Here is a 2,500-nt window from a genome sequence, read left to right on the forward strand (position 1 = left end):
TGCGGTCCTTGGATACTGTTCCCGGACCACATCTGGCTGAGGGTCGTATACATTATATTAATATAATAAAAGATTATTTTACATAAAATTTTTTTTATGAAAAAGAAATTTATCAATAATTAAAAAAGAAAATTTATTTTTTCATATTTAATTAAATTGATAAATAAAATTTTTATAAAAGAAATGTAAAATATATTTATATATGAATGTTTTACGCCAAATATAAGAAAAAAATAAATATAAAATGTTTTTAATAGCATTTAAAATTTATATATTTTTTATTATTTGTCGACATTTTTAAATTAATATATCAATATTATTTTTTATCATTTATATATAATATTATAAAACTTTATGTTAATAATAATATTAATAATAAATGATATTAATAATATATTTTTAAAATATTAAATAAAGAAGAATAAACAAAAATATTATATATTAATATTTTGTTATGGAATATTTTATTTGTAATAAAATTTTCAATATACTCGAAAAAAATTAATATATATAATTATTTATTTTTTATTTTCTTCTCTTTAGATAAATATAAAAATAATATTATATAATAATATTAAAAAAAATTGAGTATGAATAATTAAGAAAATTGTTTACTTATAAAATATAACAAAAACATAATATATAAAAAAAATTTTTGTTTTAATACTTCTAAAAACTTTTACGACCTCAGAGTAGGTGAGATTACCCGCTGAATTTAAGCATATTATTAAGCGGAGGAAAAGAAACTAACTAGGATTCCCTTAGTAGCGGCGAGCGAACAGGGATAAGCCCAGCACTGAACCCCGTGGCTGATAAACAGACACTTGGGGAATGTAGTGTTTAGGAAGATTCAATATAAACCTATTGTTATATAATACATCCAAGTCCATCTTGAATGGGGCCATATACCCATAGAGGGTGCCAGGCCCGTAGTGATTATTATTGATGATAGGTGAATCTTTCCTTAGAGTCGGGTTGCTTGAGAGTGCAGCTCTAAGTGGGTGGTAAACTCCATCTAAGGCTAAATATTACCACGAGACCGATAGCGAACAAGTACCGTGAGGGAAAGTTGAAAAGAACTTTGAAGAGAGAGTTAAAGAGTACGTAAAACCGTTCAGGGGTAAACCTGAGAAACCCGAAAGGTCGAAAGATGAGATTCATTTACTTTTTATCGTTAATCAACCAATTTGTACTAGCATGTGACAAAAATTTTTATTAGGAATTTATTTTTAGTAAAAATATATGCACTGCTGTATATTGTTAATTGTATGATAACGAGGTATGCACTTCTCATCTTGTAGGACGTTGCGACCCATTAAATATTAATCTATAGGCATTGGTGCGTTGATTAATGTACAATATTATTTTTTGATAATATTTTGTGTATGTTAAACGCCTATGTTTCTTGATTAATTGTTTGATGGTATTAATTATAAATTGATATTGAGTCGCGTTATTAACGCGTTCAGATCCACCACGAGTATAAATAGGTTTTTTTATTAAAACATATTATATATACGGATTTTATGCCGTTATATGATACTATTTAACTGTCAGTAGGTGTATGATAATGAACTGGCTCATTTTTTTTTATTAAAAATTTATCTGTCAGCGACGATATAGCTTTGGGTACTTTCAGGACCCGTCTTGAAACACGGACCAAGGAGTCTAGCATGTACGCAAGTCATTGGGAATAAAATATTTTTTCATCGAAATATTTATAAATTTTATGAAACCCAAAGGCACAATGAAAGTAAATATTATTTATATTTTTTTATAAATGATAAAAGGAGGATATATTTATATTATGTATTAAATATCGCACTCCTAGGGCGTCTTATATTATTATAATTTAGTTTTCGGATTATATTATAATAGAGGCGCACCTAGAGCGTACACGCTGGGACCCGAAAGATGGTGAACTATGCCTGGTCAGGATGAAGTCAGGGGAAACCCTGATGGAGGTCCGTAGCGATTCTGACGTGCAAATCGATCGTCGGAACTGGGTATAGGGGCGAAAGACTAATCGAACCATCTAGTAGCTGGTTCCCTCCGAAGTTTCCCTCAGGATAGCTGGCGTTCATTATATAAGAGTCTCATCCGGTAAAGCGAATGATTAGAGGCCTTGGGGCCGAAACGACCTCAACCTATTCTCAAACTTTAAATGGGTGAGATCTCTAGCTTGCTTAAAAACATTATTTATAATGTGAAGCTATGAGAATATATTTTTTATATATGGATCAGAGTGCCAAGTGGGCCACTTTTGGTAAGCAGAACTGGCGCTGTGGGATGAACCAAACGTAGAGTTAAAGCGCCAAAATTGACGCTTATGGGATACCATGAAAGGCGTTGGTTGCTTAAGACAGCAGGACGGTGGCCATGGAAGTCGGAATCCGCTAAGGAGTGTGTAACAACTCACCTGCCGAAGCAACTAGCCCTGAAAATGGATGGCGCTGAAGCGTCATGCTTATACTCTACCGTTAGTTGGTATTTTCGATAA

General features: G+C 31.4%; 2 non-coding genes across 2 annotated transcripts in view; both read left to right on the top strand.

Annotated features, from left to right (window-relative positions):
* LOC123304184 overlaps positions 1-46 on the top strand; it is a 155-nt gene extending 109 nt beyond the window's left edge. The window contains exon 1 of the ribosomal RNA XR_006536228.1: positions 1-46. This exon is cut by the window's left edge and continues 109 nt beyond it. This is a non-coding gene — a ribosomal RNA (5.8S ribosomal RNA).
* A 636-nt stretch (positions 47-682) lies between these two features.
* LOC123304178 overlaps positions 683-2,500 on the top strand; it is a 4,577-nt gene continuing 2,759 nt past the window's right edge. The window contains exon 1 of the ribosomal RNA XR_006536224.1: positions 683-2,500. This exon is cut by the window's right edge and continues 2,759 nt beyond it. This is a non-coding gene — a ribosomal RNA (large subunit ribosomal RNA).

The sequence above is a fragment of the Chrysoperla carnea genome, assembly GCF_905475395.1.
Source record: "Chrysoperla carnea chromosome X unlocalized genomic scaffold, inChrCarn1.1 SUPER_X_unloc_28, whole genome shotgun sequence".
In the NCBI taxonomy this organism is placed as follows: Eukaryota; Metazoa; Arthropoda; class Insecta; order Neuroptera; family Chrysopidae; genus Chrysoperla; species Chrysoperla carnea.